Below are 19,587 nucleotides of genomic sequence, written 5' to 3'. Positions count from 1 at the left end.
AAGAGATGAAATGGCTCCAGGCTCACCATAGATTCAGAAGATGAGGCCTGCATAATTTCCATTTGGATAGAAACAGCTTTTGATAAAGCTCCTGTGCAGAAGGCAGCTCTTTGCCTACATGCAAAACCCTTGGCTTGCTATGAAAGATGAATATCATCTCAGCTCAATTAGCTCTTAAACCCCAGAAATCATCAACTGACACAAATATCCTACTATACACAGCCATTCTTCCCTCTGAAACTCCATTAGCCTTTGTAGCTAAGACAGCTGCTTCCACCTCAATCACTTGGGGACTGGAGATGCCTTCACTGCAGTTTCTTATATTCAAGAAAGAGGAGAATTGACCAAGAGACAACGCTCAGCTCCAAACAGGCATCTGCAGTCAGTGTTAAACCAGGGGGAGCCTCTAACCATCTCCTTGAGCTCCACTTCTCAAGATAGATTTTAGCTGCTCTTCCTGTTGCAGTACACCAAATTATAACCTTGTAACAGGATATTCACTATTCTTTAAGAAGTGACACTCAAATTTCTTCAGCCTTTAAGCACTGAGCTACCCACACGACGGAGAGTTGCCACCCCAACTTAGATAATCTCTCTGCTTCTCTGCTTGAGATCGGCCTCATGCAAAAACCCCCAGTGTCAACCCCAGTGTCTAGCAAGTATCATTAAACACAAGGCACAGCAACAGATACTTCGTGTGCTTCAGGGGAAATAAGTGGCAGTGGAACAACCTGGATCCTAACAAGCGCAGACCGACTCTGGGCTGTGGCCACACGATGGTTTGCACTTCCTCTACAGGCTTTTAGTTTGGGTTAACTTCAGCTGCAGGCCCTCCAGCAACACTCCCAGTTGGATTTCTGCATTAAAAAAATGTGGTGTGGGGCTTTTGGAGGTGCTCTTCAGCTGGAAGTGTGAGGCTTAATACCCTCAGTGCTACCAGGAGGGACTGAACCTGGTGCAGCCATCAGGCCGTGCTCAGGGACCTGTGATCCCCCCCCAGCAACCCTGTCCTCTTCCAACTATCTCAGCACAGAAGCAGCTGCTGTCAAATTCTCCTGACTCTCCTCCCTGAATGCTTCTGAACATCCCAGATCAGCTGAGCTCATGATCTGGCTGTCAAACATACTTGCACACAAGGCTTTTGGATTACGTGTGCCCATCCAGACCCATCTCACACCATACCCACCTGGCACCACAGGACAGCTAACCTGGCACTGGATTTCCACTGCTTTTAAAAATACTAAATGCTTAAAAAAACTGAGCAGTGTGGGGAGAAAATTACTGTCTCCTCCAGCCAAAAATACCATTTAACAAGGAGCAGGACCATGCTCAGGGATGGTCTGCCCTTTTCCCAGGCAAGCAGGCAGTTTGGTTTAAGAAGAGCCATGTTACAGAACAAACCCTCAAGGAAATCAGCAGTTTTTAATCTTTGACTCTTCAGCTCCACTTGCCCTAGACTTTTTACTGGCTTGCAACTTGCCGTGCAAGTTAATCAACACACTGTAGGATTCTGGTGGAGACATGGTTAAAGGAACAGACCAGCTTCACCACCACAGGCTGCAGATGTGCTCAACCTCAGCCGAGCACCTCTGCTTCCTTTATTCTCTACCAGCTCCCCAACCTGAAATTTTTTTCTTCTACTCTCTTCTTGCATCTTATTTCACACAAATTAACCTACAGGCACTTTGCTGCAGACTTCAGGAAGAACACAGTTTCACTTCTGGATTAAGAATTTTTCTCACGTGGCCTGTAGGACAGTGACTGCCCCACCCCAGGGGGAATCCAGTTGCCATCTGTATCCACACAACTGATATTCCTGCTGAAATCCAGGCAGGCACTGGCCTGGAGCTGTTGCAAAATCCTCACAACTCCCTGCCAGTTGGGCAGAAGAGTTAAATTAGATCTTGAGACTGAATAATTTGAGTAGCCCCATTTAAACCAGCAAAGTTTCACTCAGCATCCTCAGAAGACAGGGACGTTTTCAAGGAAGCTGCACAACATAAACCCTCAGAATTCCAAGATTTACCTACTACTTCCTATAGAATTCCATTTATGAAAGAACAGCCAGGATAAAGGCAGTTTTCTTATTCAGCTGTTTTCCTGCCAAAAGGCCACAATTCCTTCCATCTCCCCAGGTAACTGGGAATGATTTGTGATGGATGTGTGCTGTGGCCTTGGATCACAACACTGAGACTGAACCTAACGGACCAATAAACTACCAACTCATCCCATGTCAATAAATAATGTACAAATATGTATTCATACAAACACACACACATCAGGACAGCAAGTCAGAAGCAGCAGGAAAATATCACCTTTTCCAAAACAGGTTAAATCATCACCACTTCGTGCATCTGTTCCTGTTGCTAAAGGAAACTCAGTTTAGTGGTTTACCTGTCTTTTCCAACACCAGTTGTGCTCTGCAGAAGTAGGAGTCAATTTTTCTGTTTTAAGTAAACTGCTGTGAAACACCAACAAGCCCCATTTGTTCCTCTCCCCCACAAAGGTAGGCAGCAACTCTACCACAAGCTTAATAGCCAGGAAGGTTTCAAAGTCAGGAGGAAAAAACAGGAAGGATGCAATCAAGCCAGTTATTTTGGGGAGAAGCAAAGCAAACCTCATGAAGCTTCAAGAACAGGTAAAAAAAATGTACGTCCAGTAAATTCAGAATTCCTCCATTAGGAAGCATCTCCAAAACAAGCAGCATTTGCCAAAATTGTACTTGCAAGCAAAAATAACAACCCCCCCAAGCCAACCCAAACCCTGCTCCTAATCATGATGAAAATGAAGCTAATCCCCAGGATGCTCCTGTGCTGAACTCCAGATCAGCACCCTCGACCTTCCACGTGGGACCTGCAGCCTCTGAGGTGTGACTAAACTGGGACTCTCTTTTTCCAAACCCACACATTTTCCCATGACAAAAATTGCTGTCTCAAAGACACTGGGGCAGAAACTTAAAGCCCAGGCAGAGGATATTCTTCAGAGCAAAGACACAAGTTACAAACACACTGAACAGAAAATACTGAGGAGAAGGCTCCCAAGAACTTCAGTTACACGAGTACTGACCTTCTCTCTCCTCTCCTTGCCATCTATTCTAAACCATGAAGCAGGCAACTCATTGATGGAGGAAGCAGGGAAGAGGAGGACATGAGTCAATTAAATATTACCTCCTGATCTGAAATACTTGTATTACATTTCCTGGATGATCTTTTACTGTTGAAGAGAAAAAAAAAAAAGCAAGCAGCACATTTTGCAACAGCAGCTTCTGAAGTGCTCATCTAAACACAAACTGCACTACTTTTACCTATTTTTATATCAGTACAAATGCCTGGTTTTGCTGTGCAGATTTCAGGAAAAGACAGTGTTTCCAGTTTTAACTTGGCACTAGAATATTAGAATATCTTGGCTCAACCCTCTGATGAGAGCGGTTTATATTCCTTCCTGTCCATTCCCAGTGAACAACTCACCCTCTTCACTACATCCCAAACCAGCAAAAATTACAGATGCTCAGGTCACCAGAAAACACTCTGGAGACCCAGAAAGCCTGCAGATAGTTAGAGAGGTTAAATTTGATAATGTTTTAAGATTTCACAGAATTGTTCTGGTTGGAAAAGACCTTTAAGATCATTGATTACAACAGGTAAAACCATTTGAATAGATTTGCCTCTTTTGAGGAAGAGCTTTTACCAAAATGGAAGTATCTTTACCAAAAACAAAGTCCCACAATTGTTTAACCTCAGTTAAATATGTTTAGAATGAAGCCTTCAGGATTCAACAAGCTCAAAGAAATCTCCACTCAATAAAAATCACTCAACAGGTTCCCTTTTAGAGATGTTACAAATGTCTTCACCGTTGAGACACTCGGCTCAGTCCCACAAACAGGACACTCAGAGGAGAGCTTTTGGAGCTGAGCTCAAAACCTTCCTGTGCAGAAAGGAAAACTTCAGCTCTTGAGGAGACTGGCCCCAGGGAAAGTCAGCACACACAGCACCAGCTCATCCTGGTTGCCTGCTCACCAATGTGCAAGATGATGAACAGGAGAAACACAGAGTTGAGAGAAGAACAGCCAGGAAGGGAGCAGAGCTTTATCAATCTATCTACACACAAACATAACTATTGCTGTATAGACAAGTTATGTCTATCCTACCATGAGGTCATTAATCTAATGAAAATATATCAAGAACAATGTGTTGAGCCTGACAACGACACCATACCTCATCATTAATCTTCACCATATAACGTTGCCACAGGCCAAGAGCTGTTAAGATGGAGACACTTAAATCACTGCAGCTGGAACCCATCACACCCCCGTAAAAATGCTTGATTAGCAACACACTTCAAAGGATTATCTGCAATTTGGTTATTTAGTATGTATTTAATATTTATTGGAGCTTTAATCTTAGCTATTTTTTAAAGCTTGTACTAGTAATGATAGGTCTGCCACTGACAAATGCAGCACTGCAAGCATAACTTACCCCTAAGTGGTTGGTTAGTTGTTTTGGTTTTTTATGGGGAGTTTTTCTTTTGAGCAACTGGCAATGGCATTGCCAAAAAAAAGAAATAATCTGCAAACGTGCAAAGATCCAGGCAGCAATTAAGCATGCACAATGGCTTTGCTGATGAGACTGGTTATGCTGAACACATTCAGCAATATGCATTGCAGCAGGAGGCTGCCTGTGCAGACAGGATCAAGTGATTCGTGGCATTTCTGTGCTAGCAGCTTTACTGAACATCTACATAAAAAGAATTTTCCAAGTAAACATTTGGAGCAGCAGTGTGAGCAGTCAGTGCCCCTGCATCTATAAGCACTTCTATTGTGGGCACCACGAGCAGCTCTGCTTGATGCATGACAAGCACTGGCTGATCATGCAGACGGGGCAGTTTTGACTTCCTGCCTAGCGCTGCTGGTAACCCTCAGAGAAGATGGTGCCCAGAAGATCCCAAGCAAAGGCACAAAACACTGAAACTACTGGTGGGTTCCTGATATTCCATCAGAGCAGACATCCAGGCAGGCTTCCCTCAGCCAGAGGCAGGCCCTGGGCTGCTGTGCCACTGCTCCACCATGGAAAACACACGGATTGAGATGAAGTTTGTTAACCAGAATCATCCAGAGGTGTGAGTGGATTACCTGCACTAAGGGAAGTTACTGCAATGAGCTGGATCCAAAAGTGTTTCCATTGGAGCTGGAGCCAGTGCCATGTTCCAGGAAAGGTGCTGATAAGGCTCTGTGTTGTCAGGGGGATGCAAAGGCAAAGTGCTTGCTTGTGAGAAAGGTGTGCAGAATCATAGAATGGTTTGGGTTGGAAAGGACCTTTAAGACCATCCAGTCCCAAACCCCCTGCATGGGCAGGGACACCTCCCACTAGACCAGGTTGCTCCAAGCCTCATCCAACCTGTTCTTGAACACTTCTAGGGACTGGGGCTTCCACAGATTCCCTGGGCAACCTGGGCCAGTGTCTCACCACCCTCACACTAAAGATTTTCTTCCTAATGTCTCACCTAAACTCCCCTCCTCCAGTTTTAATCCATTACCCTTTGTCCTCTCACTAAAATGCCATAAGCAAAGCTACCAGAAGAGTGCTACTGCCACATTCACAGAGACACTGTCATGGGCTGCATCTTCTTACTTGACTGGTTGCTGGGTCTTGAGAGCCTCTTGCAGAAGAGAGGGAAACCCACGTACAGAAATTAGCAATAGTTTGTCAAAACCAGCAAGCAATTACATCTTCCCGACACACAGAAACAGGTATTAAAGCTAATTGTTGTTTGTTGGTCAATGTAATTGCAACTCAAATGCAACACGGTCCCTGTAATTAGCTGGCACTAATGGAAACCTCATAATGCAGTAAATGTACTAAAACTCCGGGTGGAGAACATCTCACAGCACCAGGAAGCTGTGCTGCTCCTCTTGTTGAATTTAAGGAGCACTCTGCAAAGAGAAGGCTGATGGCTACCCCCCATCCTTTCCTGATATCAATGTCTGGAGCCACGGATGTCCTACCACCTAAAGGAAGGTGCCCAGCTGATGGAAGGTCCCCCCTGTGCACACCCCAGCCCAGAGAAGCTATTTGGATTCACCATCCAGCTGCCCAGGACCTGCTGATAGAGCATGCAGCAAGAGCAGCTCTGACCAACTTGATGTGGGCACCTCAGGTTGTCAGCTTTGACACTTAACACACACAGCCCCAAACTGCTTGGTTTCCCCTTCTGCTATTCCCATTAGCTCTGCTTCCTGTTGTTCCATTAGACAGAACCCTTGTGGCTGAGAAACTGCTTACACAACCCCAAGGCACTCCCTGAGGGGGCACAGCAACACTTCCCAGCTTCCAGCTGCCTCCTGGGCTGGTCTCACTTCCATTTATGCCTCTTGGAGATGCTCAGAGGCTGCCAAGGGTGGGAACAGCAGGAAGATAAAGGGAGATTTTCAGCTGCAGCAAGTGCAGGAGCTGCTCCCGGGAGAACACCCAGAGCGTGATTAACTCCTCAGGCAACAGGAACACAGTGGCAGGGTTTAACAAGAGGCTCTGCTGTGCCTGGTACCTACTAAAGCACAAAACCCACCACATCCTTCTGAAGAACCACACTTGACAAAGCCCAAAATACTGGGCAGCAAAACAAACATGGTTTTGTTGCAAGTTTCACAGAGTTCATCATCTGTGCTAGTTAACTATTAGGTGACTTTATTCCTTCTGCCAGGTGGATTTCTCCAAGAAGGGAAAGAAAAAAATAAAAATAAAGAAGTTCCACCTTCTCTGAAGACATGGTTGAAAAGGCCCTATTTTGACTGCAACAGCAGATCTTTTCCTGATGACAGAGAACTAATACTAGGCTGGGGGCAGCATGTCCCCATGTCCAACAGGGTGAACAAAGGCCAGTGTGCCCCTGGTGTCACCTCAGTGACCATCAGATAGATGTGGCCCTACAAGCCAAGCCTGCAAGCAACCAGCTCCAGAGATATTTTACGGGAGAAATGCTGAACTTACTAGAAAAAATCTTTGTGAGGCAAGTTTTTTTGAGAGCAAATGGCCATCACTGTCCTTTGCAAAGGCTGATTATTGTAAAAGCTCCAAGAGCTTTAGGTCAGTCTAACATTTTGTCTGGTTTTGTTTTAGTTGCAGACACCTGCCCAGCTCCTCAGTGGTTTTGAGCTTGCAATCCAATATCCACCAGGAATATGCTGTGGCCTAATAAATGAGTGGTGCAACTCACATTTAGTGACTTACTTCAAGCAGGTACAAACTAACTAAACCACCTTTTTGCCATCTGCTTGGAGAAACAAATTCCCACGTTAGGCTAATCAGATATGGTGATGTGACATTTCCAGAGCAGCTCAGAGCAGTGTGCTTGGACACAGCCCCCAGGCACAGCCTGGCTCACCTCCACAAAACACACTCAGCTCCTGGGAGTTTCCAAACAGAAGCTGGTCCTTTGGAAAAAAAACAAAAGCTCACCTTGCTGGGGAAGCAGCGCTGGATATGCCAGTCTAGACTCCACCATGATCATAAAATACAGAGGAAGGGAGAGCTTACACATCTGTTCCCAGCAAGAGAACTAGGTCACTGGAGAAGCAATTAACAAGCTCGTTGCAACCACCTCTTTCCACCCAGTCCCAGTGCAGCAGATCTCAGGAGCATCCCAGGAGCTGGGAGGTGGCAGCATGGAAGCACCAGCACTGGGGAGGTCTCAGGACTGAAACAGCCCCTTGTTTGATGTGAGGTCAGAAGAGCCTTCAAAATGACAGTCTGTCAGATGCTGCTAGTTACAAGTTACCTGAAGTCTGGATTAACACAAAGTAGAAACATAAAATGAAAAACTTAAAACTTCCTCTGCAGCCTCAACACCACCCATGTTCTACTGAGGGACTGATACAAGGGATCTTAAACTTCAGCAGGTGTCCTAGAGATACACAGACTCTTATTTAAAATATACAATAGGTCAAGCAGCCTAAAAAGCTTTCATCCTAATGATTACAGGCCAACAGATACCACTGAAGCACAAGTAGAATGAGAGACCACTGCAGAACTACTAGAGAAGAAGCTAATTTAACAGCCAGCTCTGGGAACATTAACTGAAGCCATCAACAAGGACAAGAAGACTTCACAGAAGGGCACCTGCCTGCAAAAATAATCTGGGATGCCCTTGCTGCTCTGGAAGGGCAATACTGACCTGGAGATGGTAGATGAAAGGCAGACTGATGCAGAAGTCAAAGACAAGACCTGGTACCCACAGGCACATTCACCAGGAGGGTACAGCCAGGGGTTGCTCCTGCCCATAGTAACCTGGCACTTCAGCAGTAAGACATGTGAACATGCAGGCAAAACGTTCTGTTTTCACCAAGAATATAAAAGTTTCTTAAAGAAGTTGTGCCCACACACCTCCCACTGCCAGGAATATATTCTCATAAAGCTTCTGTCCAACAGCTGTTCAATAGGCAGGCATAAAAATAAAATTAATACTTATATCTTTTCTTCTGGATGGTACAGGCTCCCTTTTCCACCTGAACATTCAATGCATTCACTCCTTATTCTCTTCCAACCCCACTGAGAGCCTATAAATTATTCCTTGATATTGCAGGGCATCCAGAGGCTCCAGCCAGGGTCAAGGCAACAGAGACACTGGCTCTAGAAAGCTGCTCAGTCCTGGTCTATCAAAACACCCTGTTAGTGCAGACGCTAAAATGCTCTGTTTGTACAAAATAAACTGTCAATAGCTTATCTTCTGCTGTTCCCCCTGGCAGATTAATTATTAGTCCACTCAGACCTTCCCCTTCACCATATTAGCTGACTCAATGTCATTTAAAACATATTTCATACACCAATATACCAACCTGAAAAGTTGAATAATTCATGAAGGCAAAAAAAGTCCACACAAAGCTAGGAAATTCTGAAAACATCATTTCTTTCATCTACCACCCTCCACAGTGTTTTTCTAAACCAATCCTGAACTTGGGGGCAATTAATATCAGATGCAGTTGTAACAGAGGAAAATAATGTTGTAGTATCTCCTTCAAAGCCCTGTTTCATGCCATCCATCACTTACAGGAAAACATGATCAAGACAGGAGCCTATGAATAACTCTGCTTTTTCTCCAGTATTCAATCTAGACTACTTCTAAATATGTATAATGCCTAGACTACATTAACACATTAAAGCTTTGTAGATTGCCATCAGTGCTTCTGCAGCTTAATTTCATCTGTCCCTCACGATTCAGATCTTCAACTACTTTCATCCTAAAGAAAAAAAAAAATCACTCCACTTTAAATATAAAACCTCATGATGCTCACATAAGCAGATTGCTAAGCATGTTTAAGAGGATATATATTTAAAACCTGGCAGCAAAACTTTATTCCCCTACTAAACAGGAGTATTCTCTCAGCTTCTATTGCCTTGTTGTTAATAAAAAGCATATTCTACGATCAGTTAAGCTTGAAGACGACTGGGAAGGATGATGAGTTTGACAAGTTAAACAATTCAGGAGTAGGCTTGGAGAATACAGCAAGTGATAGAAGAGGGAATGTTTTAAGCAACTGATAAAAAAACCCAACCAGCACAGGGATTCAGCATGTTTGTTTCCTACTCCAGCTGCACAAAGGCTAGAGAGGCACAGTGCAGCAACACAAAATGGATGCTTTTTTGCAAACACCACCTTCATTTCCAAACAGGTTTGCCCCTCCAGTTAAAAAAAAAAATCATTTCCTACTTCTGTCTGAAGATTTTAATTGCTATCACAGATGTTCTTTTCTGCTCACTCAAAAGTAAGGAGAGAATTTTAAACATTCTGTGCCCCAGACAGTCCTGCTGCACAAAGTAATTGGAAATGACAGATCACACACACCAGTGCAGGCTTGACATTTGTACATCGAGTTCTGAGACAAACCTCAGCAGATCCACAGAGCACTCACCCCAAGCTGAATGAATCCAGCCTGAGAAATAAAACTTAGCCATTTCAGCCTAAGCACACAAGGGCAGCATGTATTAATTATCGGGCAGAAGTTTAAAGTTTCCTTTAATCATTTTGAAATGCTTTGAAATCACTTGTCTGGTACAGCAGCTCCAAGAGAGCTTTTATCTTCCAGCTGTAATGCAGGAGGCACAGTGGAACCCCCAGACAAGGTTTTCTACCTTCCAGGTTTGGCATCTCTCCTTTTGAATTAGGTTTCCTAAAGTTCTGCACAGCCAGAAACACCACGGCTAGTAAAGAAATTGTTTAAGTACAAAACATAATCACTAGATTTAACATGAGGGGGAAACTTCTGCTGGAAAATTAGAGGCACAGGAAGCCACGCTTCACTTTAATCCATGTATTTTAGCCCAAAGCCTCTATGCAAGAACAACAGGTTAAAAACCCTGCCTCTTCTGTGCTACCAAGCTCATGTTTACAGCATGGATAATGATCCACAACATACAGGAGCAGGAATGAACACACTTCTCACATAAAAACGAAGAGAGGGGCTGGCAGCCTGCAGACCTGTTCTCACAAACCGCCTTACCCGGAGTAATTCACCACTGGTACTTACAAGCGCTCACACTGGAGTAATTTATGGATACCATGGTAACATAACTACATCTCACCAAGTCTCACCTTTCCTCAAATTCCTGCAGCTACCACCCCTGTCAAGTGAGATTTTTCACCACCTCCACCCTACTTCCCCTACTCAGCATCCTTCAGAAGTTACCCAGCTCACTTACCGTCCACACGGGGAACACAAAACCCTCTGAAAATCAGCTTTTAGGCACAAACAAACCCTTCAGCTGCACAAGGAAACCAAGCAGCTCATCTCTGCCTGAGCCCCAGGGAGGAGCTGGTGGAGTCCCCGTGCTCAGCAGCTTCCCTTCCTCCTGGCAGGCTGAGCCCCTCCTGTAAACACGCAGCCATATGATGCCTCCTGCAGCTGCAAGTTATTAACGGGAGGGATGTTAACCAGTTAGGCATCCACAGCACTTGGAACACATCACAGGAACTCCAGCCCCACAGTTAACCCAATCCAGACATTTATTAAGCAGGGAACAGGGAGAATCTGCTCCTCTCTTACCTTGGGCGAAGGGAGGTCTCTGAATTCTAATGCATCTCAGATTTTTCAACTTCAAAAACGGATCGGTTGGTGATTTAAAGGGATTTCCCTCTCTAGTTTCCTACAGGTGAGACGTGGAGAGAGAGGAGAAAAGAAAAAAAAAAAAAAGGAAAAATTGAAGTACTTAAGGATCTGCCACAGCCTTCGGAGTTGAATTTTTTCCCCCCTCTATCTGTAAAAATCCTCTTATTCAGCCCTGCCTGCTCTTAAGACAGCACTGCTGACGAATTTCAAGGCTCAGCTCTTGACATGCAGAATCACTGAAGGATCAAGAGCGTAAATGTCACTTCCTCTAGGCAGCACATCAACTGCAAAGGAGCCTAATCTGCTCCCCCTCCAATCCTACCCAACTGAAGAGTAAATCCTGACATCTGCCTCATGCAGAGCTTTCATTAAACATTTCTGAAGAATTCCAATTTAAAGCCCCTATCTAAAGGATCCCAGTTTTAGCTCAACCATTATGTAGTTTCACTTGAGAAACTGCACAAGTGGCAGAATATAAACTGAAAAGCTAATAAAAGAGAAGTCAAAGACTAACCTTGAAACAAATTACAGCCGGCTACATCTGAGCAGCAGCAGAGGCTCTGGAATTATTAAATGAGCTTCAGAAGAGATTTAACTAACCAAATTCCACTGCAATGCTTTATTTATGGTGTGTGTGCCGGCCCCAAAATATCTGCTAAGGTTTTTCCATCTCCTTTATTGCTTTTGCATATTTCTCCTAATCAAATCCAACACGCACAAACCCTATGGAGGCTGGAAGATTTTATATTTTTTTGACAGTATTTCATATCACAATAGCCCAAAGTTCCTTAAAATAGAAATTAGATGTCACGACCACCACATCCTAAATAAATGCTATATGGGAATTAAACAGAAACCCGGACACCAGCATCAACTTGAAACACCATATAATTAACTCCTAAAATGGCATTTTAACGGTCTCTGCCCTTCCTCAACGTGGCAATAGTGTGTATAATTGCTCTCTTATTAGCCCTCTGCAGCCTTCCCTCGCATTCCCCATTTAAAACTAAACAAAAACTCTTCTGTTGGGGTTTGCCTTGGAGGAGTCTTGTTCTAAAAGGATTACCCATCACTAAAAGCAAACTGAATTCCAGAAAAGGAGGCTTACAACTTCTAAAACAGACTCCTTATAAAAGAAGTCTATTTCTTTAGGTATCTAGTGCACACCTGGATCTTTTTTAAAAACTATTTGAATTTCCTCACTGAATTAGCTCAATAAAGTAAATTTTATCACCCATTAAAATTTATGCCAAAGCAACTTGAGCCTGCAACGGTATTTCTTCTTATAATCCTCTTGCTGGAGGCTCAATTTAATAAACAAAGGCAGCTCTAATAATTCAAATCTTACTTTCAAAGATGTGATGTGCCTGTCAGAAGCTTTCTGCAACAAACTGGCTACATTTTTTCAGTCTCTCTCCAAGGCTTTGCATAGGTTTAAGCCTGTGTCTTGCCTTTTGAATGCTGATAACCCCCGTGTTGCTCCGCTCTCCTTTAAAGGATTAAACACAACCACACATTTTTATTAGTGCATCATGCACCATTGAATTGTCAGCTTGTTCTTCCACGATTCTCTTTAAAAAAAAAAAAAAGAAATAATTTACATTGCTTTGAAAACATCTTTACAACAAAATACTTAGCTTCTTGGCACTCATTTATAAACTGAAGCAAACAAAGCCAAGAATCGACCTACAAAGCACCACATGCATTCTCCTTCCAGCCAGGTTGCAGGAGAGGAGAACCACTCCACACACCCCATGTATTTTTAAAGACTGTGCAGCACGTTCACATCACATCTACCAGAAAGCCCTTCACTTGGCTCCCCTAAGAGGTTTACTTCATTATTTAAGAGCTCACCCTGCTGCCTGCAAGCAGCAAGGTGGGAACTCCCCCGTTCTCCACTCTGGTCATAGAGTCATCATAGAAGCTGTGGCTGCCCCATCCCTGGCAGTGTTGAAGGGCAGGTTGGATGGGGCTTGGAGCAGCCTGGGCTGCTGGGAGGTGTCCCTGCCCATGCAGGGGTGGGACTGGACAAGCTTTAAGGTCGCTCCCACCCAAACCAGTCTGGGGTTCTATGATCAATTTAACTGGGTAACAAAAGTATTTTATTGTTACTCTAGATAGTGTGAGACAGCATTTATTTGTGATACGAGTTACACAGGAGGAGAAAACAAAGAAAAGTGATGCCAGAATCCCTTATTTCAGTGTTACAGTATTAAGACACATGGTTTGGAATGATACGTGTCCCGGGCCACAAATACAGCTCATGATTCCCTGCAGTTACTTCCTAAGGGCACTCTGGATTTTTAACACCTCCCTTATTTTTTGTCAGTATCTCTGCCTAGGAGTGAACCAGCTCTTTTTCACATGCTGAAGCTTCCTTCTCTCAAACTCCAAAACGTCCTTTGACAGGGCTGTGCCCCAGCACCATTTCCAACCAGCTCTGCTGGTCAACCTGACTCGAGGAGAACCAGCCAGTCCTGCAGAAGTTCAGCTCCTGCTCAAACCAAACTCGTCTAGAGGATTCTGCCCATGAAAGTCTTTCACCTTGTGCCTCTCCACCAAGTCTTAAAAGTAATCACCAAGTTTGACATGTCAATGGCATGAGACCCACTGACAATTTGGATTTGCACATTCCTGCTATTTTTTGACACAGGCAGCAGAAATATCTCCACATCTCTTCATGAGGAGAAATTCCTCTCTAAAATATCAATACAATTCCAGAAACTGCCACAGTCCTGTTCAACACTGATGCAGGGATCAGTGCTGGACAAAGACCCCCTTGCTCCCCACTGTCCCCAGGCAGGCAGGACCTGGCTGGTTCGTTACAAACCAACAGAGAATAACCACGGAGCATCCCTGCAACAGCTTGGACACAGTGAGGAGAACCAATCTGGCCAAGTTATGTTTGTCTGCTCCTGGCTTGCAGAAGGAACAGCTGCAGAGCCTGGAAATAAACCCAGGAGATTGCCTGGAGGCTGAGCAGGGAGCAGCCAGGCAGGTGCGCTACCCCTGCTCCTCTCAAGGCGAGAGGCAGCTCGTGCCAACAGCCTGTACCAGGGGACAGCCAGGGCACTGCTCCAGCAGCACAGAAATCCCTGCAGATCCCTTCAGGAGGGGGATAGAGATCTTGAGGCAGTCAGACATCCCGCCAGCTCCACGAGGACTGCAGGAGCCAGAGGGTGAGCAGACAGAGAGCAAGTGGGAGAAGGCACAAGCGGCACTTCACACAGCGCCGCGGGATGGAGGGAGGATAAGTTGTGTCCAGAGGAACCCAAAGGCACGTTGGAAGCAGCAGCCTCAAGTGCCAGCTCCTCAGGAAGCACCTCAGCAGATGATGAGTTGACTTCCAGGTTGAAGGCAAAATTCACATACAAGCAGTTGTGCCTTTATCAAGAGTTCTTCCAAACACATGTGCAAAATGAGAGATTTCTAACTATCAGTAGAGGCATGTTTTTGCTCTTAGGTCTGAACCATCTGCTTTGTTTTGGTTGGAAAAGACCTTGAAGATCATCAAGTCCAACCATTCCCCAGCCCTGCCAAGGCCACCACTGCCCCATGTCTCTCAGCACCACATCTACAGGACTTTGAAATCCCTCCAGGACTGGGGACTGCTCCCCTGCCCTGGGCAGCCTGGGCCAGGGCCTGGCAACCCTTTGGGGAAGGAATTGTTCCCAAGATCCCATCTAAACCTCCCCTGGCACAGTCAATTCCAAACTCCCAACTGCAGATTAAATCTTGTTTCCAGATCCAGGCCAGTGCTTTATAAACCCCTGTGGGGATGCAATGCAACCACAATGAAAACAGCAAGGACTTGCTGCACTTTTTAAGAACTAATTTTCTTTCACTATTACATGTAATTATTTTTTTAATTAAAAAAAAAATAAAAGGGCTGCTTGTAACTGCCCACAGGTTGCCTTAGGAGGTACAGCCCTTCCAGTAGCAGGGTAAGGTTGGACAACAGGGTAACTCCAGCTTTTGCACAAAGTTTTAAAATGTTCCCTGGAGGGAGCCTCACATGAAAGAACAAGACTTTTTTCATCTTGGATAATCAATGTTTTGACTGTAGGCAAAGCTCATCAGAGAGGGGACAGGCTAATGAGCTACAGAGACAAGTACTCAGCCTCTCCAGGAGAGAGACTTGCAGTAGGAGAAGCTAGAGGATCTTGTCCTAAAGCTGTCAGGATACATCCTGAAGGGATGGTCCAAAACCAGTTCAACTAATTTTGTTCATATTATTCTCACGAATCCATAAAACTAGCATTTTTCTCTCCATGGCCAGACAGGAGGATTTTAGCTCATTTCTGTTAAACAGTAAGAGCTGGTATTTTACTTCAGCGATCTCTAAAAAGTTGCTTCTAAAGCCTAAGAGAAAAAAAATCTCAACTCTGCTTCCAGCTGTTGCACATATCTGACATTGAGCTGCATCCACAGGCAGGACACACAATTCCTTCCCCAAGCTCCATTTTAACACCTTCCCATCTGAGTCAAGAATCCAACAGCTCCAAGTTACCCAGTTTAGACCCAGCATCTGACACAGCCCCAGACCCCAGGATCTGGATTTCTGCTCTCACAGTGCCCATTACCAGCTCGGCTTCTCCAAAGCTGCCCTGCCCATCCACTGAGATGAAGGGGGGGAGGTTTCTTCCATAACCCAGCATTGCTGTCACCTCCGAGGATGCTGGTACAGACAGTCAGAAGAGCAACGTGGAAGCTGAAACCTGATGTCCCAGCCGAGATGCCAAGAGGCAGCAAAAGCTCAGGGATTTAAGGTTATTATCAGCCTGTTGGAAGAGGCCAGAGGAGCAGCAGCGCAGGCGCAGCAGCCGCTTCCAATGCCCCGAACACACGAGCTCCACTCTGACATTTATCATTTATTAAGTGCACTGTTCAATTTAAATAAGGTGGTTAAAGTGATAGCACCCAATTAACTGCTCAGTAGGAAGACAGCATTAATATTCATGAAATATTCCAAGCAGACGTGGGCTTCTTAATTGCCTGAACCCACATGCAACAAAGCAGCACTAACACTGTGCCACCCCCTGCCAAACACTTTAAGAAAAATTATCAGTGTTCGCTCCAGTAGCTGATTCTGGCTCCATTCTGATTTCTGCCCATCTAACCACCACAGTTCAGCTTCCTCCAACTCTATTTCTGGCGAGAAGGGAATTTTTTAGCCCAAGAGGAACCAGCCTAACTCAGGCCCATGGGGTTAAACCCAGCTAACCCGAGCACTGGCTGGTGCAGCCAGCCCCTCAGCTTCAGCCAGAGGCAGGAAAACCATCCCTCCCGAGTGCTGCCATGCAGTGCTCAACCCCAACACAGCTGGTTTTTCTGACTTAGTGCAAAGTGGTTATTTAGAGCAAAAAAGTTAAAAGAAAAAAAAAAGTGCGCATTTTGGATTGATCTCCTTGTCCTACAAGGTGGGGGCTCTGCTGGGTTACAAAAAACAGAGGCAGGATAAATTATTTTGGAGACAGTGTGGAGCTAAACAGAGGCAGACAGATCCTCCACAGCCACCAGAGTGGAGTAGGAGCTCCTGCAACTCCCTGAGCAGGACAAACCTTCCTGACCAGCAGTAGCTTTGTGAGCTTCACCCCTGCAGCTGTGCTGGTTTTATCCCAGTCTCATTTTCCATCCTGGTCAGACCCTGAAGCCTCCCCCATGCAGCCCCAGTCAGCAGGAGCAACAGGAGAGGAGCTCGACACTGCTCCCCATCCAAACCTTAACATCACAAGGCACAACAGGGGCATAAGAAATCTTTAAAGCACATCCCAAGAGAAATACTTGCAATTAGGCAGGAGACTGAACTGTACTTGGATACCAACAGGGGGTTGTGGGTGGCATCAAACATCTGGCAGGACTTGGTGCAGCCCACAGAGCACAGTCACTGCTGGCACGACAGGAGCCAGTGCCAGCAGAGGGCACTCGGATGCCAAGAGAGAACAAACCCACCAAAGCCTTCAGCCCTCAAGCAGCCACAAATGGAACACATGTGATCCAAGGCCTGACCCTCTTCCAGCCACAACACAACACCTCTGCTGCCAGCTCCACGTTCCAAGGGTCTCTGCAACCCCCCACACTGGACTGGGGAAGGTTTTGCTTTGACAGCAGAGACCAGAAAACAAGGAACCCTCCTGCAGTCCCTAAGGAGTCCTTCCACTTTGGGAAACTGTTTAAGGGGAAATCAGCTGTTGGAAAAAGGGAAAGCACTGTCACAAGTCAAGCCTAGCATCTTGTTAGATATTTCTCACGCTGCAACATTTTGCAAAGAAAGCTTAAATCTTCTCAGAGAAGTGGCCAACATTATAGGGGCAAAATCTCACAGTGCCTGTCAAGGAGGCAGATTGCTAATGATTCCACAAGCATTAAAAAACAGTGCACCACAAGTCATCTCTCTGCAAGATAACCACCTCAAATGGAAACTGAGTGTAAGGGCTGAAACTGGTAGGCCCAGTTTCAACTGTAGTTACTTGGGAGGCAAAAAACCACAACATTTTCCTGGTCAGTGGCCCTTCTGGAGCATTTTACCACAGAGTATTACAGATGGTCCTTTTGAACTGGTTGTGTCAGCAAGGATTAAGACTGCAGTTAGAGCACATAACTTCAGGCAAAAGGCCTGATCTGTGGACCTTGGATTGTGCCCAGTATGAGATATGTGGGATGAGAACTGCACAATATGTAACCCATGTCAGGCAAAGTGCCAGTGTTTGCATACACCATGAAGAGGGGGAAGACGGAGAGTTGTGTTTTTAAAGTTTAAATAGTTTTAAAAACTTACAGGTAAAACAGGTTTTTTGGATCACAGGGGGATTTAAGGCAAAATCAGAATGTGTGATGGACATGAGCCTGCAAAACCAAACTCCTGTGTGCCTCCTCCACCACCACTGCAACATGCACTCCCAGGCTGAGAGAAATCTGATACTTCCAGGGCTTGAGCTGAGGTTTTCCAGGCACTGAATAGACCAACTTTTAACCTCCTGATCCTGTGCCCTTTTTATACACACCTATGCCAGGAGATGAAGCGATTCAGTACGTGTCAGAAAAACGCAGCATCACCTGAAGTCTTCTGAACACGAAAAGCAGCCATCAAAATGTGGCACTCCTGCAAATGATCCATAACCTTTCATCTTCCCAAGCCACCACTACCATAAAACGCACCGAAAAAAAGTATTTAGGTAAGAGGCTTGAGAATTATCTTTAAAAAGGTGAGAACCTGATAAATCTCTCCCTCCTGCAAGAAAGCCAATTTTTGCAAATAGCTGAAAACCATGTCCCAGTTACACATTAGTACCCAGCCTGCAGTGCTGTGGCAGTCCATTTGCATATCTATTACTCTATAACTTTTACAGTCCACAAATACCAAGAATACTTTACTGTTACCGAAAGGCCATGCCAAGACTTGCCTTTCTAAGACAACTCACAACTGTGCAAAACCCTTTGTCTCCAGCATAACACTCACTGCTGGTGTTGACTATAATTTCCAGCTCTGTGATCCATTCAGCTTAAAGTTTAAAAAAACAATAATAATTAAAAAAAACACCTTCTAGGTATGCAATACTCCTGTGAGATAAGCAGCAAATATTTACTTTGTGATGTAGTTCAAAGATCAAACATCTCCACATTACACCAATAGGGATCCATAACCTCCTGTCCAGAGCAGTAATAAATGACATATTCAGAGACAAAAAAAGCCCTTGATTGAAACCTCTACTGGAAATAAGACCTGATTATGGAGGAGAGCACCTAGCAGGCATGAAAACCAAAACCACACCTCATGTCTGGCCATCCTCACCTCTCAGCAAGGTGCTGCTCCTGCTCAGCTTTCAAGGGTTCTGATCCTGCTTGTCAAGAACGTCTACTAGTGCACACACAGCTTTTTTATATATGTATTTTATATAAGGCAACTTCCCTACCAGAAGGAAGCAATTAGGCACCTTTCAGTAACTACAGAGGGCTAAACACTGGAGCATGACTGAGAGGGTTAAACACAAAGGCTTAAGTGGAAAAAGGGCAGATTTATGTTAGATATTAGGAAGAAATTCTGTGCTGTGAGGGTGGTGAGATCCTGGCCCAGAGAAGCTGTGGCTGCCCCATCCCTGGCAATGTTGAAGGGCAGGTTGGATGGGGCTTGGAGCAACCTGGGCTGGTGGGAGGTGTCCCTGCCCATGGTAGGGGGTTGGACCTTTGTGATCTTTCAGGTCCCTTCCAACCTTAATCATTCCATGATTCTATGACTGTACTTCTCCTTTTTTCCCCAGTGTGATGTTAGTTGGGATATTACACAAATGAACCCACATGATGCATTAAGTTTTCCAAAATTCTCCACTTGTCCTGATAACATAATAGAAACAGTTCTTAAAAAAATCTAATTCCCTGCAGGCTTAATATGAACATTCTCCAAGAGTGCTGCTCACGCGGAGGAACAGGCATTAAACAGCTAAAGTATTTGTTGTTTGGAAACAAAGTTACCCATCTGCCAAGGGTTTTGGAAG

General features: G+C 44.9%; 1 protein-coding gene across 7 annotated transcripts in view; it reads right to left on the bottom strand.

Moving 5' to 3' along the window:
- The window catches only part of GLCE (glucuronic acid epimerase), a 53,712-nt gene that overhangs the window by 25,828 nt on the left and 8,297 nt on the right, over positions 1-19,587 (bottom strand). For 5 of the 7 annotated variants that reach the window (XM_051628860.1, XM_051628858.1, XM_051628859.1 and 2 more), the window contains exon 2: positions 11,033-11,132. The gene's annotated coding sequence lies outside the window, so the exon portion shown is untranslated. Of the gene's footprint in view, positions 1-10,688; positions 10,794-11,032; positions 11,133-12,443; positions 13,512-19,587 lie in introns of those variants that run through there. The other 2 variants (XM_051628864.1, XM_051628865.1) reach the window with 2 other exon arrangements.

Source organism: Apus apus, chromosome 10 (genome assembly GCF_020740795.1).
Source record: "Apus apus isolate bApuApu2 chromosome 10, bApuApu2.pri.cur, whole genome shotgun sequence".
Lineage (NCBI taxonomy): Eukaryota > Metazoa > Chordata > Aves > Apodiformes > Apodidae > Apus > Apus apus.
The sequence above is the reverse complement of the archived record's forward strand: the minus strand, read 5'-3'. Positions and strand labels throughout refer to the sequence as shown.